The 18,401-nt window shown below is 41.4% G+C and overlaps 1 protein-coding gene across 8 annotated transcripts in view; it reads left to right on the forward strand.

Annotated features, from left to right (window-relative positions):
- Positions 1-16,725: 16,725 nt before the first annotated feature.
- fgfr3 (fibroblast growth factor receptor 3) overlaps positions 16,726-18,401 on the forward strand; it is a 92,762-nt gene continuing 91,086 nt past the window's right edge. For all 8 annotated transcript variants that reach the window (XM_042500597.1, XM_042500600.1, XM_042500601.1 and 5 more), the window contains exon 1: positions 16,726-17,095. The gene's annotated coding sequence lies outside the window, so the exon portion shown is untranslated. The remainder of the gene's footprint in view (positions 17,096-18,401) is intronic.

Genomic DNA, 18,401 nt, shown 5'->3' on the forward strand with positions numbered 1-18,401 from the left:
GGTAATTCACAGAGTGTGGGCATAGCCGTAGCTTTTACTATTTAAGCTTGTTTTCAGTTCAAGGAAGTTAATTGTGACATTGTGGCTTTCCTCTAGTATCAGTAGTCCGCATGTTTTAAAGCTCTTCCTTCTCCAACGCAGCTGATTTAAATGATCAGGCTGTCATCCAGCAGCTTCAGGAGCTCTTAATGAGCTGATCATTAGAATCAGCTGTGTTGCAGCAGGGAGATCAAAAACATGCAGGACAACAGGTACTTGAGGAGAGGTTTGGGAAACACTGCGCAAAGGAGTCCAGTGTTCAGTATTGACCATTTTAAGGGAAAATTTTGTAATTTCACAGTATAAACTGTAAATGCACCGTGCTGACCAAGCTGGCAGCTAGTGTTAGGGTTAACTTCACTCATACATCCATATATGATCACTTCTCATCCCCTCTGGCCCCAAAAAATCCAAGATTGCAACAATCAAAACAAAGGGAGTCCTCAAACCAATGGGTGACGTCATCGTGGCTACATCCATTATTTTTCATACAGTCTGCGGATACAACTTGAGTTCAGATGTTCAGATGAATAAGAAACCTTTAAGTCTTTTCACTTGCAATTTCTAAACCCTGTTTTAAGATAGACTGCTCTGAATGCGTTTGTGCAATGGGGGAGCAAAATAATAGCCATAACAACCATGGACTATTACAACAGCTATGTTGGCTAGAAAACCTTTTATGCGTTGTCATTTTACAGTTGGAGGCAAGTGGAGGCACAATAACAGCTATATTTTAGTTCAATTCTTGAATTCACAGTTGCTATCTTATTTGTTGACACTAACATTTTCAAAGCATATCCTACTTCCTTTTGCATTTCAAGCTCATTTCCACCTGAGTTGTTCAGCTTAGGGTCAGTAATCAGCAATGAAAAAGGTCAAGTACATAGAGGTAAAAGACACAGTAGCATGGAAACAGATGATACAAAACAAATTCAGTCACAGTTCATGTGTTTAAACAGTGACTGAAGAATTAGCCCAGAACAAAAGACTTGTCATGAACACCTATTTGGACCGCGATGAAGCAACGAGGCCTTGTGACACTTAGCAGCAGGTGAGATAACATCTAGTTTGATTGGCAGTTTGTAAATCAAGTCTGGCTAAAGTCAGTCAGTCATCGAGGTACTGTGTTTGCTGCTTTCACCCAGGCTTTACGAACAGGTTTGACTGGCCATGTGAGTCTCTCCTTCACCTCCACCTCTCCTCCCACTTTGCTGCGCTTGCAATCCAGCGGACGAGCGCTGCAGTTCTGTGCGGAAAAATGAGAAAGCGGGGTCAGAGATCCGCCTCTCCTCCCTCCCACACAGTCATTAAAACAGCCACATGCAGCAGAGACAGAAAGAGAGAAAAAATATCTCTCTCTTGTCAGATGAACGCAGCAGAACTGGCAGTAGTTGAAAGGGCACCGCACTGCAGCACAAGTGAATCATGGGAGAAAACGGCACAGCTGTATTCGCCAATCACCAGTGTCGTTTTAATTTTAACCCCTCTTATATCACGACACACACACCCATCCCCCACCTGTTCCATCACCTCTGCGCTACATTGCTGCAGCTGTGTGGACGAGTTGGCGCTGACCTGCACACACACACGCACACACACATGCAGATGTGTACTCTCCCGCTCTCTGAAGCTCATCTCCTCGCTTGACGGTATCTTTCTTTCAAGCCCTCAGTTGTAGCAGCAGCTTTTTGATGTTGGTAAGAAACTGAGGGAGTGGTTATGAAAAAAATAGCAGTCTAAAAATAGCTTTAGGATGAGAAGCGGGCAGAAAATAGCCTTTCATGTGTCTTTGCAGTATGCCTTCATTTTCTCTCTTCTTCTTTGACAGATGCAGAGATGGAAATCCTGAGCCGGAAATATGCGTGATGATTTATAATCAGTACAGGCTTGAAGAGGAAATAGGTAAGATCACTGATGGACTGGGGGGTGACTGGTCTTTGGTGTTCCATATGTTCAAAAAAAAAAAAAAAACACAAGGAGAGGGCCCTCTTGGATGCTGTCAAGTTAGAAGTGCTTAGAGTAGAGTAAAACGTTTAGATTACCCTTTCAGTGGAGAAAATGAGAGACATTGTATGGATAGATGCACTTTAGTGGAGAAAAAGTGATGAAGTGTCTTCCAGGCTGCCCTTATAGTGGAGAAAACATGATGAAGTGCCCACTGGGTGGCCCTTATAGCAGAGAAAATGTGAAAAGAAAAAAAAAAGGAAAATGTGAAAGTGCCCTCTTGGATGCCTTGATGTTTAAAATGTGATAAAGTACCTTTTAGTTTACTATTCCAGCTGAGAAAACAAGATATAGTGTGCTAATAGATGTATTTAAATGGAGAAAACATGACGCAGTGTCCACCTCAGTGCTTCTCCAGTGGAGAAACCATGCCTCAGTGCCCTGAGGTGCCCTCTGGGCTGCCCTTCCAACAGAAAAAAAGATGCAGTACTCTCTAGGGTGCTCTTCCTTTGGAGACAACATGATGCTGCACCCTTTCAATGGAAAAAAAGGATGATTGTCCTGTGGGGTGCCCTCTTAATGGAGAAAACATGATGCAGTGACCCTGAGGGTGCTCTTCCAGTAAAGAAAGTGAAATGCAGTGTCGTCTAGGTTTTTCTTGCAGTAGAGAAAACACAATGCCATCATTTTAGGATGCTCTTCCAGTGGAGAAAATGTGATTCAGTCTATAACTGTATAGATACTGTGGCATCAGCCATTGGTTTGAAGTCAGCATTTTAGCTGTCACTCTCAGTTTTTCTGCAATGCCTTCACTTTTTTGGGGTCAGCAAACTATTTTTTAACACGTTTTATCATTCTTTGGCCCCTCTCTGATTTCAGATGTTTTTGTGAGTCCGTGAATGCAGTACAGTGCTGAACTCGTCATAAGTTCCCTATTTTCTCGGCAGCACTTTGAGGTGTTTGGGTAGTTTGAGGAGTTTGAATCATGAGGTGGATATTATTCCATCTATTTGGTCAAAGATGATCCGATTGATGTATGAGAGGAGCAGCTGCTGCAGTGGCAAAAGAAAGCAAACTTTTAGACCCCGTATATTCCCATAGAACACCTAATGAACAACCCAGCTTCAGAAATATCAAATCAATACATGGTGGGAGATATTTTAATTGTGGTGGGCCACCACAAATAAATGAATGTGTTGGAAACCCTGATGCAGTGCAACTAATAGGTGCCCATAAACAGAGATTTCATGACGTATTGCCCTCAAGGGCAGCCTTTAAATGGAGAAAACAGGATGCAGTGCCATATAGGCTGCCCTACATGCTAGAAAACTTTCTGCACGCTGGTGCCCCACAGCATGCAGCCTGTGCCCTCTTTATTGTATTCATTTATTTATTTATTTTTTGCCGCTGCCCCTCAGACAGCCTGAGTCTACCCACTGGGTCAGATGCTGCAGTCAGACAGAATTTCTGACCCTTGACACTTTCTCAACAAGATGTTTCTCCTGTTTTTCTTTTCATATCCATCAGTCTCACTAGAAAATAAGGCTTTACTACCATGACTCTTTGCATGTTTAGAGCGTCCATCTGTTTGGTTTACATCACGTTATTGGTCGTTTTTGGTGAAATAAAACTCCTTTGGTCACTGAGATATGTACCGTATTCTTTGAAAAATTGGATATATCTGTTATGGTTGAATAAAACTGTAATCTGAAGTGTTCTCTAGGGTGAATGATTACGATAGCCTTTTTTGTGTTATAAAAGTCAGTGAACTGATACATATCTTGAATGTATTTGCTCAAATCTAAGGTGTTATTTGGTAAATTTAGAAATGAATTATTGACTGTGCTTGATCATCAGGATGTATTATATATGAATGCACCCTGCCAGTGTTTTGCGTTCTCTGGACTCTATGTATCATAGTGCATTGAGATTCGTTAATAACTGCAAGCCCCTTACTCATTTCTGTATCCTGTATGCTCAGGTTGGGAGGGTGGTCTTTAAAACTGCATAGACTTTTTTTATTGGCATTCTCTCATTAACAGAGCTGTTCTTCTAGTATATTTATGTGTCTACATTAAGCAAAAAAAAAACAAAACAAAAAACAATGAAAATGGCTATGCTCTCCATTCACAGAACTTGTTCTTATTGTCTATTATACCTAGGCCTCATACAGAGTTTGGATGTATACAGCTCCATATGTGTGTTATCTTCTGCAGAAAGACTTGATTTTGCTCTCATTGGTTCCTCTGGGTCATTTCAAAGCACTGTTGCAGGACTTTTGTTTGTCATCTTCTACATGCAGATGTCAGGGTGTATCTTAGCTGCTCTTTAATTGTTGTGTTTTATTAGTTCACTTAAAGTATATATTAATCTACTTTTTAGACTTTCCTTGTGGTAACTTTATTGTTCCACGTTGTCTGTCTGTAGCTTTTGTTGCTGCTCTTGAAAAATGCATTTTTAATCTCAGGAGGTTTTTCTGCTTAAATAAAGGTTAAATAAATGAATGAAATCCTAGCCTTATCCAGTTACAACTTTCTTTATCTTTTATGAATGTATAGTACATTACAAAGATGAAGGTGTGTCCTGCCTGGCTGTTACAGCATAGAACAGCAGTATGGAGATCTTTGAAGACTCGTGCTGTTTCTGCATTGGATGGATTCTGGTCTATTTTGACTGCAATTTCCACTCTGCTGGTGTGAAAATAGTCTTTGAGTGTCTACCATCATGGGTTCCTTCTTGTATTATTGCTAAACGTTGGCGCGAAATTACACATAAAGAAACCTTGACTCTTTGACTGACACCAGACCTGATGATTACCATTTTTCCTCCAAGCTCAGTTGTAGCTGAGCGAGTTAGTTAAACTAAAAATACACCACTGAGCAACACAATCGGCGAGAAACGACAACACTAAGCTTCCTTTCCGTTTCTTTTTAACTACATAAGGTTTCCACATTATACCAGTCAAGTTCATCTTTCTTTTTAACGCCACTTTCCCGCTGCTTATCTTCCTCACCGCAGGGCCTCCACTTCTCTGTCACTGTGTCAGCAGTAGCCTCAGGTGAACGCACTACCCAGATGCCTGCATGTCATTACCAATGTAGCACTGATGTCGTGTGATCAGAGCGTCGGAAAGATAAAGCTGAGACGCCGTGTGGCTGTGAGACGAGCGGCTGACCCGGTAAGAGGAGGAGAGACAGCTGACTTTATGTAACCTCAGCAGAAGAGCTTGCATATAGTTTTGGCTGCGTGCCCGCTCACCGCTGTGTTCAACGTATGTTTGTATAGTGAAATGTATAGTCTGCTGTCTGCTGTGTGTCTTGGATCGTCCTCTGCAACTGAACGTGAAGTCCCGCCGTCCCCCCAACAGGGATGGAAGAAAAACTCAAATTAGTCACTTCAGTAAAAAAGAAGCATTGACACACGTTAATGCTCTAGTACAAGAAACTAGAAGACAGATATATGTAGGAGCAAATACAACCAAGTATGTTTTGCTTTAATATTTTAAAATTGAAGAATGAAAGAAACCAAAAAGATGACAGAATATAAGGACAGAAGAAAGGAAGCACATAAAGAGGGAAAGAAAATTGAAGTGTACGTGAAAAGAAAAGGGTGCAGAAAATAAGGACAAAAGAAAGGACAAAAGAAGACAAAGAGAGAAGCAAAAAGGTTTGGGAGACAGGAGTCAAGAAATAAGGAAAGACAGAAGTAAAGAATACAAGGAATGTAAAACCCTACAATATCTTTGCAATATCAGGTATGTATCAGGTAGGTTTTTGGTCAAATATATGGTGTGGTATATGGTGTGATTTTTTTCCATATCACCCAACCCTACTAGGAAGCATCAGACCAAAAGATAGCAAGGAAAGTATGTCCAGCCTGTTGTCATTCCAAAACTGTCAAATACCGCCGCTTTTGCGGTGCTTTCAGCATAAGAGGCGTATCATGCAGATGCCAAAATCCACCTTTGGCGTCCACATGGTACGCCACTGTACAGTGTCAGCTGAGAATGCAGCTGGACAAAGCCGTTACTATGCGCCGGGGATGGCAGAACACCACTTATCACGGCACCATGATACACCTGTAACGGCTGTATGATCCGCCACTGGATGGCGTCAGGTTAAAACACTGCCAGTAACGGCGTAATATAAGGAGCATGAGAGTGCTTATAGGTTTGGTGTTGGCTTCCTGTCTGTATGTGATGGGTTTTTTTTTTGCTACACCTTACCCTCTGCCTCTCTCGCCTAATCCTAACCATCCATGGCAGCATTTACATTTGTTAACTTTCCGGCATAGGTTGCCATGTGCGTGTGTCGTCTAAACATAAACACTTGTTGCGGCATCCCACCGTATGCATTTGTTCACATCACAGTAACGCTAACTTGGACCACCAATAGCAGGCGTAGAAGGATACCAAAAATGTAATATGTTGACGTGGAAGTATGTGGACTTGATATGAGAAAGTGTTGGATTATACACAAATTACTGTTTTATAATAATATGGGGGATATATGCGAATTTTAGTGGATTACTTTTTGTAGGTAGATGTAGAAAAAGTGCCTGAGAAATAAAGAGAAATAAAGACAGTTTATGTGAATGTTAAATCTCAGTTAACTGCACTTAATATGTAAAAAGAGTCTAATTATGATTTTGAAGTGACTTAGTTTAACTCATATTACTTCCAATGCACTCACAGGCTGTGAAAGAGTTGAGGAAGAATAAGATAACTACATTTCATTCTCATCCAAGTACACATCAGTGTCTCCACGTTCTCCACCTTGATTCAATAAAGTTCAATAGAGCTTTTTTCATACAGTCTAGCTGGCAGAGAGGCAGTCGGCCAGCTCTTCGAGCCGCACAACAGCTGATACACAGCAGGCTGAGCTTTGCATTTTTTCAAATATTTTTTTTCTACTCCGTGCTTCTTGCCAAGCACTCGCAGCTGCCTATTTAACCAAGATATCACTTGACGTTCAGGTCTACCGATTAGATAACACTGCTTTGTTTGATCAGACTGAAGTGTTTAAGCCAGTGTTGGGATAAAAAAAAAAGAAAAGCTCCATGGGAAGAGAAATCTACCCGAAAATGTTGCCTCTTTTATCTGATTCTGCTTTTTCTTCCCCCCCTCTCGTTTCTACAAATCTTTCTCTTTCTGCTGCCGTGCAAACAGACTGAAACTCATGCTCCGTCTCAAAGCCAGGCGTTTAGCTCACTCTGTCCTCACAACGAGCGCTGCCTCCTGTTTGATTTTGTCTGTGAGTTTAGTTTGAATATAAATGGATATGTGTGGCGTAGTGCTTCTGTTGTTTATCCGCTGTAAACAGCAGATTTTCCTGAGTTCTCTGGGAAGGAGAAGCAGGTCTGCAGACTGACTCTTGGTATTTTCTTGGGTGAGTGCAAATGCAAACACAGCTGAGGGCTTGTTTTGTTTGCTCTGTTGACTCTCAGTTTTACACCTCAGCTCATAATCAGAGCAGAAGGGAGGTAAAGCCAAACTTGGAAATGGAGACGGATGGAGTGTGCCAAAGCCCGGACGCAGAACAACCGGCCTCTGTGTGCTGGGACAACACGGACAAGATTTAGCATCTCAGTGCTTTTGTGCCAAACTAAGTTTGAATGGTGGCAAATAATCTTTAACGAACTTCTTTTAATTTACTTTCAGGATCACATCAGTGTTTTTTTTTTCTTTTTTTACTGCATCAGGAGGATTCAAATCCTTCAAATTCAGATGGTGCAAATTAAGAAAGAGGGCATTTCACACCCTGCTACAGCAACACCAATAAGCTCCTTTGTCAAACAGGGAAAAACTCCACAAAACTCACTTCAGAAATCTTGCTGTTTAATTTTTCCTTCATAGGAACAAACTTTGCAAACTTTGTGACACACTTTCTACAGCTTATTCAGCGCTGTAAGTGTCTTTTCATTAATTTTGCATTGAAATATGAAGCTGCAGTCATCTGGAGAAACACCCATCCAAAATAACTCCTCAAACGCTGTGACTCTACTGACAAAAGCCAGTGCCAGAATATATGTTGGAATTGTAAGTTTCTTCAAACCATAGACACATTAATTCATGTTTCCTACACGTATTATCAGCATTTATATACTGCTGTTCAAAGTGGTCATTTTTGAAAGAGACATCACTGCGTTTCTATCCAGGCTTGTCACACAAAATGTGATTGTTTTTTGTAAAGACGTCACTGTATTTCCATCTGAGATAGTGCCATAAAAAGTGATTGTTTTTACTTTTATGGGACATCCCTGCATTTCCTGCCGGGCTAGTACTATGAAAAGCAATTTTTTATTTAAAGAGACAAGAGACGAGTGGTTATTTTTTACAGAGACATTTCTGCATTTCTAGGCAGGATAGTGCCACAAATAGCGGTTGTTTTTTAGACGACGCTGCATTTCAAGCTGGGATCGTGTTAGGTAAAGTGGTTGTGTTTCACTAAGACATTCGTGTGTTTCTAGCCAAGATAATACCTTAAAAAATGTTGTTTTTAATGTAGACATCACTGCATTTCCAGCATGGACAACACCATAAAAAGTGATTGTTTGTTACAGAAATATCCATTCATTTCCAGCTGGGATGGTGCCAGGAAAAGTAGTTTTTTCTGAGATATCACTGTGTTGGGATTGTGACACCAAAACTAGGTATTTTAGTCAAAACATTATCTTCTTCTAACAGTAACCGAGCTGTTTTTTGTTGTTGTTGTTGTTTTGCCTTTAAGTGAACCACGTTAACCACATGGATGTTGAAACATTAAGTTTTAACGTATTTGCTAAATAATTACGTGAGAATGTAAGATGTTCCTAGTTTGCAGGAATGTATAATGCCAACATTTATTCTGGCTTCTGGATGGAGGCCAAATAGGTTTAAAAGTTGCCTCAAGGAGGCAATAAGTTACATTGAAGAGCAATTTTCTTAATGAATCCCCAGTCAGAACGGGTTCCCACAATCCAACCCAGTCTCCAGGTAAAATGAATCCAATGTGAAAAGAGCTAATATCTCTCTTCAGTTACATACAGTTAGTTTCCTCTTTGCAATGGTCCCTCACAGGACCTCAGTCTTACTCTGAGAGTTTTGAGCACAGTGATCCAGTTGTGCCTGAGTGATTTACTCTCTCTCAGTCTTTAGATGTATTTCTCTGAGCAAACACCCAGGAGCTCCGAGTCAAGCTGTCAAACTGTTTTGCGCCCTCACCAACAAGCCCTCCTCTCTCACAGCGAGGAAAACGTCAAGCCACAGCGCGAAAATGACTCGTGGCTCGGCGGTCTACAACACAAGTGTAATGGGAGCGACTGTGCCGAGTAGGCGAACTGGCTCACTCCTCTACCCTCTCCTCCAAAAGGCTCCCATTACTGAGGCCATTACACCCAGCAGAGACGGTAGAGACAACACAAACAGTGTGCTGGAACCCCACAGAGCCCCGGCAGAGCGCTCAGCTCACCTCTCATCGAGCTTCAGACCTGCTGATCTCATTTCGTTTCGAGGTGTGGGAGCACATCGCAATTTGTGGTTACATGGGAGTCACACTGCACGCGCTCTCTCATCGACCGCATCCCCCTGTGCTCTGAGGCTGTCGTTGCACACATCAAATGCTTGTTTGTGAATGAGTACATGTGCAGATGCTTCTTAAATAGACGGCAGAAAAATCCCCTACTACAAACAAGCAAAACATTCTGTGATGTAGGAACATGTACTGCTATCGGGCTGAAATATCTGCTACTGTGGTAAACGCAAATTACTAGAGACGATTTGCTGAAACAGCAGATTCACTCAGAAAGCTTTTCAGCTTTGTTTTGTAACGATTTGTGCTTGTGTCCATTTGAAAACCATCTTGACTTCTGCCCTCTGAAGGAATGGAAACCAAAGATCCCATAATTGAGGAGTTATCATGTTAGCATGCTGAACTGCCAGCTCGTGCTCAACTTCACCAGACAAAAGACTGTATGAGTTGTAGTTGCAGCAGTGGTGGATCAATCAGCCTTCACATTAAATCCAAGAATGCTTGCCATGATTGGCTACCAGCAAAACCATAGATATAGTCCTTTTTTAGGATCTACAAAAATACTATACAAAAAGGATCAAATGCAGGTATCGTTTGACTGGAGAGGTTTCATGACTACTTGCTACTTTTTGAGTCAATACCTTAAAAGTATCAAGTGCCAATACCAAGCTCTATGCACCAATCTAATTTCACATTTTAAAAAATGACAAAAAGTTGGTGTGGTAGGCGGGTTTCCATAACAGATTTGCACAAAACTTTCTCGAAATGTCCATAAAACACAATTGCTAGATGACTGCATTTCCTTTGAGTGATGTTATGCAACTTATTTTTTCGCAATAACATTGCATGGATATTCAGAACATTGCCAGGTTTACTTCTTTTGCGGTCACTGTAGCTTCTGTCATTATTTCCAATCAAAGGCAAAATAGGCGAGCAATAATGGAAATGCAAGCCCTTTGTATGTGGGAGAGGCCATGTATGAGGGATTTCTGGGAAGTGATAGTTTATGATGCCACGACAGCTGGGTATTTTAAGTCAAAGCATGATTTTTTCCTGAATATAACCAATATAACCACTCTTAACCACAGCAATGTTGAAATTTAAAGTTTCAGAAAACTTACAAATGTAACGTATCATGGTTTACTGGTTTAATTCCAATACCAACATTCCTTGTGATTACATTATCTTGTGTAACTCACTGTCGTCTTTTTATAGTCGGAGTTCTTCAGGAAGTTTTTTTTTTTTTTGGCAATTCATGAACTACCAGATCATTTCTGAGTTGTTTCTTCGTGACTCCTCAGAATTTGTGTTCCTTAAGCGTTACGAACCATCTAGCATTTCACAAAAAAGCAAAAATTAGTGAAGTCTGAAGAAAATGAATACAAACTTAGTGTTTTTTAGCTCTCTCCCCATCTCATGACCCCTCTGATTCATGTCATGACCTACTGGGAGGATCCTGACCCCTGTGATGGGAACCACTGCTATACAGTATGTGTGTGTGTGTGACAGAGACGAAGTGCGACAGTTGTTGTACGTGGGTCAGCAGTGCAGAGCAGAAAGCAGCATCTAGTCGAGTGTGAAGTGGCCTCGGTGATCAACTCCCACCCTTTGTGCTGCATCTTTGTCCGGCCACAATCCCTCGTGTTAATGAGTAGTCCTGCTGCTTTTGTCCGCCTCTTACAGACAAAGCCTCTGCGAGTCAATTGGTTGTTGCCCACACAGGCAATGTGCAACACACACTGAGCCCCGAAGAGAAAACAGTCAGCGCTACCAGCTTCAACGGGTTATCAGTGAAAATATGCACCCTGATAACGGCGTCCAAATAAACAGAAGCATTTTTTATTATTATTATTATTATTATTATGGATGTTTCTCTCTTTGGATCATTGCAGCTTAGTAATCAAACTAAACTCTGAGGCTTTCTTTTTGTTTAATTTTTAACTCCATTTTAAATGAAAAGGCCTCACCTTTCATCTCCTGCTGATCTGTTCCCTGGAGGGCTGGGGGGAGAGGAATGTGTGTGTGTGTGTGTGTGTGTGTGTGTGTGTGTGTGTGTGTGTGTGAGTGAGAGAGAGCAAGAGAGAGAGAGAGAGAGACTGTTCATTAGAAGTTAGGGTGTTGTGGGGGGTGCAGGGAGGAGTTTTGTTTTTCCTACTAACATGAGCAGTTGTGGAGAGTCGAGGAGTGTGTGTGTGTGTGTGTGTGTGTGTGTGTGTGTGTGTGTGCGTGAAGAGGTCATCTGGTCAGTCTGCCCATCAGTACTCGAGCTGTCTGACTGAGCATTCTCACCATCTGTATGACCTCTCCTCCTGACTGGCTGGCTTTTGTTCCCGAGCTCTCGTCCCTCCCACCGACGGTTCTCACAGATCACTGTAGTCCGAAGGGTCAGCGAGCCCGGCCTTCATCATCAGTCTGCTCTCCTCTTCTTCACCGTCTTTAATGAGAGCTGCTTGTTGTTTCTTCATTTGACTTTCCCATGAGCACTAAAGCATGATCACCTGTATGTGCTGGGATACATGTGATGGGATGCACCGTAAGCTCAGAGTTGTAAAACCACACGGAGAATTATTTAGCACTTCTTGAGGTCGTGGGCAGAATTGTTGTACGAGCTGATGATGCCAGAGATGATTTAGGTGCGTCATATTAAAGCACGTGAATACTTACGCACACACATATATTGTACTTTATATTTGTTGTTAATATTACTTTGTAGAAATGCTTTCAATTTGCTTCCTTCATTTTGCTTGGTGTAATAAGAACGATATGAAATCTGGTATTTAAAAAAAAGGAATATGGTAGAAAGAATAATGAAATGTCGCATTAATTTATGGAATTAATTACAGAAAAGTTACCTCAACTAGTCTTCAGATTTTAAGGCAGCCTGTACACCAACTTTTTAAAATCAAAACAAATATGTTTTTGTTTTTTTTTTATTTTTGCTGTTTTTACAGTGATACAGCGATTAACAAGGAAACAAGCCCGTCCTCATATCCAGGGCGTCAAATACTCACATCTTATCGTGCCCCGCGGCGTGCGACATTGACACCAAGGGCATCCTTTGGAATCTAAATGAATTTAACAGGGCTTTTAACAAACTACAACCCATCTGCGGCAATACTTGATGCTGAGTGCAAAGGACGAAGTATTTAGAGCGGGAAAGTCTGCGTAGGGCGGGAGGGAGTGGAGGAGGATGGATCAAACAAAACTGGACTTTAACCAAAAGCCCACACTGCGTCCCCATGTGAAACCAAAACTCTGTGATGTTCAAACATTTTGTTACATTACACACATACCTTCATCCCAGTAAGCCAAAAGTCAGCATTGTTTTAGCGTAATGATGTGCAATTTATTGTCGCACACTGAAATCACTCACGTCCCGTCGTATTTTTGTAATGATACTTAACAAAAGAAGCTTTTCTGAACCTAACCTAATAGTTTTGCTGCCTAAACCTAACTGCGAAGCTTTAACAACATTAACCGAGCGTTACATGTTTCAGCTACACCTCACAGATACGTTGTTTGTGTGTCGCTGTCGGTGACCTAAGAATGAGAAAGGGTTGTGTATGCACACTATATAAATTAGACAAACTTAAAATTGTCATTTTGACTTGATTGAAGATTAATTGATTTGCTGATTAGTCCAGTGGATCTCAACCCAAAGGTTTGCTTAATTATTATTTCAGTATGAGAACATTTTAATTCTGATTCACAGAAATTAGGTTTACTTTTCAGACTTTCTTGATATCTTTGTTTTTCGCCGGTGAAATACTGAATAATTTTAGCCTTCCTCTTCAACCCTTTAAAAACATTCAAATAAAAAGCAGAAATCAATCTTTAACTAAACTGCTCATGCCTCATAAACATATACATACAAGAGGACTAGTGTATTGGTTTAGTCGGTAAAAGATCTAAAAATAGTGAAAAGTACAGATAACTTCTCTGAGCTCAGAGTGACATGTTTGTTTTATCTGATCAACAATCCAAAATTCAAAGATATTCAGTTTACAGTAATGTAAACCACATAAATCTTTCGCCCTGATGCTGCTGCTCTTTTTCTGTAATTTATGACGTGTTGATCGTTGCAGATCACAGTGAAGAGCCCACCTCCACTGAACAAACACAGAGGGCTGACGGCACACTCCATCCAGCCTCCTCGCAGTCACTTAGCAGAGGGCCGCTTCGCTTTATGGCGCCATAAAGTTCCTTCTCAAAACACAGTTTAGGAGATGACAGTAATTGCGTGTTGTTTAGAGCAGCTATCACCTCTGTCCTGACGGCGGTAATTAGCCCAAAGGCGGAAGTATACGGCGCATTAAATGGGTGGTTAATGGTAATTTACTGTTCACTCAGCACACTTTAGGGCTGACTGGTCAAACATTGGTTTGAGCTGGTTGCAATCGTTTAATGACTGCAAGGCCATTCTGCCTGGAAGTGACATAATTTACACCTTAACAGTGTTTAACATGTAACGATTAGTGAAATGGGTGAAAGGAAAGCAGGAGTTACTGCAAGATGGTAATAAAACTAATGAAGAGATGACATGTAGCATTTGAAAAACAGTTACTTTAAATCTCTACAAGTAGCAAAATAAGGTTAATTATACCAGAATAAGAAAATGGTAGCTTTGGATAACCTTACTTTAGAAGAATCATACATTGCTGGGTACAAAAACTAAAACCAAACAATTCCCAGCAAACACTGGTAGGACTGTGATGTTAGTCTTTGGCAAAAAATGGTCCCAGTTGGACACCAAAAAACTGTGATGCAGTAATGACACAGGTGATGATGTTGCTTCCACTTCCAAAAATGATCCATTCACATCCTCTCTTCTTCCTCACACCAGGATATATTTATGAGATTATTGCGATTTGACTTTTGATTTAATTTGATTTCACATTATTGTCAAACAAAGAAAAAAATCTGACATTTATCTTGCATCCTAGGACATCAACAGCCTCAGATATATACATATACATATTCGAAAATGACAAACAACATTTTAAATGCACGCATCTTTTTTAAAATACATTTTGTATACCACTGTGACGTCAGCTCCTCAGAGTAACCAACCTGTCTTCAATTGCTCATGTTTTTGGTATCTGACTTAGACCATTTTTTCATAACATGACGTCACTGTCAGACCTTTTGTCGGGTACAGAAACTATAACCAAATGAAAACCAACAATGTATGGAGGACATCTGGAAAATCTTAAAACTTATCAAACTCTGCTTTCAACTCTTCAGTATAAAATAAAATGCTTTTGGATCTAAGAGTGCTGAATAAAGACATTTTATGCATTTTTAAAAAGTAGCTGCCCAGGCTTTCTTCCACAGAGTCGCATGACACAAGAAGAGACAAAGTCCACACAGAAGGTCTGGTGGATGAATGGATAAAGTTCAGGGCTTAAACCCAGAAGGCCTGCAGGAATCCACATTAGTTGACAACCAGGTAACATTGGCACAACTTTCATTTTGGAACTATGTTTGAACCATAGCCTTGATTTGATGTTCAAATTACAATTCTTCAATGCCTTAATTTTGTCTGGATAATTTCACAAGAAGAGATTTCCATATTTCTCATACCCAGGACCCTGAGCACAACAACATCCAAAATTAAACACACTCGTTCCACATTTGTGGTTCAAAAGACAGTTTTATTTAAAATATCCATCACGTATTTTAAGTGTTTTTAAGAATCTGGGAGGGTCACCGGTGGCTACACAGGAGAATAGTTTAAAAACAACTGACACACATTCACAAAAATTATCTCTAATCCTTGACATGTTCCAGGGCCCCTGGACAGCTCTGGGGCCCCTGAGTGTTTCAGGATTTATCCCTTAGAGATAACTTAAAAGACCTGAATTCTCTGGTCACAATATCTTTCTCCAGACATTCAGTCACTGTTAAACTCCACAGAGTCACATAATAGCTCAAATATTTTCCCCAGAGATCCCGTATCACCCTCTCCAGGTCCCTTTTGGGCTCCAAAACCCCACTTTGGCCCCCACTGCCTGTAAAGCATTCAGAAATCAGCTTTACGCACAAACAGCAACGTTGGGTTCTCCAATAACGCTTGATTCACTTTTTTCCTGAACCAAAAAGTGGAGCTGGGAGGCGCTTGGTCCGGCCGTCACTTGCTGCCTCCAGCGGCCCCCGGAGGAGCCGCGCGCCGAAATCTGATCTGCCTCCCCCCGCTGCTGCTGTTTGTCCCGGCGGCGCGCAGCCCGGCGGAGGCAAAGGCAGCCAGGAGGCATCCCGGACCACGGTGAGGGACTGAAGGGGAGAGCAGCGTCAAGTGGGCAACACATGCGCACACCCTGCGAAACACACGTCAACCTTCAAAATAAAAGTCTTTTCTTATAGCTGCGTGGCACAATGGGATTCCTGTGATGACTTAATTGCGATCCAACTGAATTACGCACAGTTTTATGGCACAGAGGGCACTTAACTGACCTGTTTACTGTATGAAAGTGATCTTTTCAGTCTTATTCTGTTTTATAAGTGTGCACACATATAATATTGATTTATAATTTCTACTAATTGATGCTATTGTGCCTACTTATGTTTTAACTGTTTGTGTGCCATTCATTTTAACTTGTTGCACTTAAGTCAACAGTGATTCTTCTTAATCGTGATATGGGTTTAATAAGCTTGAGCTTTGATTTGCACTTTTTCACTAATTTAAGCATATTATTATACTTGTGCCAAGAAATTGCTTTTAAAAAATATTTCAGAAACCACCTTGATAGAAATAACAAAAACAATTAACCAGATGACGTAATGTTAAGAGGATAGGGGCAATTATGCTAAATTTAAAAAATAATTATCAAAAATTCTATATCTGGTTTAAAGATTGGGTATTTTGGGAGTACTCGTGGTTTATTTGACTTTATTATTGCTTAAAAACATTTCAAGAGATTAAATATGACCTTTACAAGATACTAGATTCAATTTTGTGGAAATGTATTTTTGTTTAGTGCACATTCTTCTTCAGATACACACATTCAGAGAAGCATTGCGTCATTGGTCCATCGGCTAAAGCGCTTATTTTGAATTTATTTATTTTGAAGGTGCAAACAGGAACTCCTCCTGTCTCCCAGCCGCGCTCTCTTGACGGCAGCAACGTGCAGCTCCTACTTCACAAGCAGCCAGCGGAGGAGAGCCACCAGTCCGAGTTGGTTGATCCGAGAAACACACCGACTGGCATTCGCGCTGTAGACGAGCGAGGAGCCGCGTTCACAGCGTCCGGTCCGCCTCCTGCTCCACACCGTCCCCGTGCGCGAGAGGATGAACGCTTTTCGGAGGTTTGGACACTTTGGACAGCAGCGCGTGGTGGAAAACAGGATTTAGTGGAGAAGTTGGCGTTCGGCAGCAGCGGTGCCCGAGCCGAGGACTCTCGCTGTCAGTCTTGAGGGGGATTTCTGACTTTTTTTTCTTCTTTCCACTGTCGCTTAACTGCTCCCCGAGGCGCGAGGACTTACGGATTTTAAGTAGTTTTGTGGGTTTTTATGAAGTTTTCAGGAGAATTACGCCTGTTTTTCTTCCTCTGAATGTTTGGTGACATCTGAAATACTGAAATTTGCTGGCAAAACGGAATACTTTGGGTAAGTACTACATTATTATTATTATTATTATTATTATTATTATTATCCTCAGTCAACTTTTTGCAGCCTCAGAGGTATGAGAGAAATAGCTCCACTTCCTTGTAGATGTGCGTCAGACAGGTTGTCTCTCAGCGTTAAGTGGCTGTGTTGTACTAAGGAGTGTGTACGGTGTGTGTGACGCGTGAAGGAGCAGCCCTCAAGGCTGTGCCATCGCACAGGTGCCGCATAAGGAACGGCTCCGGTGTGTGCGCAATCAGCGCGTCTCAGCTGATGTTAGGGCGCTTTTTGCGCGTATTTCTGTCACCTTGGTTTGGAGAAAGCGCGCACAGGTTTCGGTTTCTGGGCTTATTGGTGCTGGCTGCAGTGTGTGTGGCGCTGGTTTGTGAAATTACGCACGGTGAGTGGCTGAAAATGACATTTTCCACTGTGGAACTGGCATTTGGCTGTGGTTATTGCCTTATTTTAAATGGAAATCAGCTTGCGTAAAAAAGTGTCTCTATTTAAGAAGTCATTTTAAAAGCAGTGACCCGTGTCAGTCTGTCAAGTTTGAAAATATCGACAAAAAATTCTTGGAGTAAGAGAAATCGTGCAAAGACAGATGTATGAATTGTGGAATTACGCACGTTACTCTGTCCATCAGGGTGGATTTAGGATGTCCATTAGATGCACCTAATAAAAGTTCTGTTTCCATTTGTAATCAATCAAACGTTTCCATGAATAATCTCACTGTCAAAAAAGTGAAATATTGACTTTCATCGCCGTCCTGTGCTCGCCAGGACGAGCACGCCTTTTCTCCTCACTGCAACAGTGACGTCTTTACTGGTTAGGAGCAGAAATATGAATTACACATCAGCCTCTTTCACACAGCCGCACTCCCTAATGCCTCTGATCATCTCTGAAGTCCCTCCAGAAAGCAGCGCATTTTTTTCTCTCCTCCCTTTGAATGAACGAACTGTGCGGTTCTCTCCCCTCAGCAGCACATCACTCATCCCCCCTCTTCAAACACAAGCGCTTCAATCGGATTCAGATGGTGAGTTTTGGCCACTCAGCTCAGCTTTGACTCCCATCATGTCAAACCATCACCGGAGAAAATGACCGGATTATTGCATCCTTCGAGAGGAGGGGGTGCTGAAAATGAGATTTGGGACTTGTAGTGCGTTAGCCTATTAAATTCCAGAGCTGTAAAACAAGCGTGTGGATGATAATAGTTTGGCTAATGCTGCAAATTAATTGTATCTATTGACCCGAGAAATAACGCACGCCAGTTCGCAGCGTTTTCAATCAGAGGCACACATTTCTGTTCCAA

Source organism: Plectropomus leopardus, chromosome 14, assembly GCF_008729295.1.
Source record: "Plectropomus leopardus isolate mb chromosome 14, YSFRI_Pleo_2.0, whole genome shotgun sequence".
Classification (NCBI taxonomy): domain Eukaryota; kingdom Metazoa; phylum Chordata; class Actinopteri; order Perciformes; family Serranidae; genus Plectropomus; species Plectropomus leopardus.